This window comes from Penaeus monodon, chromosome 23 (genome assembly GCF_015228065.2).
Source record: "Penaeus monodon isolate SGIC_2016 chromosome 23, NSTDA_Pmon_1, whole genome shotgun sequence".
Taxonomy (NCBI): domain Eukaryota; kingdom Metazoa; phylum Arthropoda; class Malacostraca; order Decapoda; family Penaeidae; genus Penaeus; species Penaeus monodon.
The window spans coordinates 8,893,224-8,893,507 of record NC_051408.1 but is presented as its reverse complement, the minus strand read 5'-3'; positions in this window follow the sequence as shown (position 1 = coordinate 8,893,507).

Sequence of the window (284 nt, the reverse complement as noted above, 5' to 3'; positions counted from 1 at the left end):
TAATGGCTAGGTACCTCAATCTGCTGTACTATGATTACTGTATATTTGAACTTTTTGAAATGATACTTAAGAGAAAGGTTCATTTAAACCACGTGTCGCGACCCATGAATAAATGGATATCATTTCTTTGAGCTGTTGACATTTTTTTTTCATATTTCATTTTCCGGTTTTGCGCGTTTTTATTTTGTTATATATTTACCGATCTTCACTGATAGGGAGTAAAAAAAAATAAAAGGATGAAAGAATAGAAAGTAAAACAGGAGAAAATGGAAGAACAGTGAGAG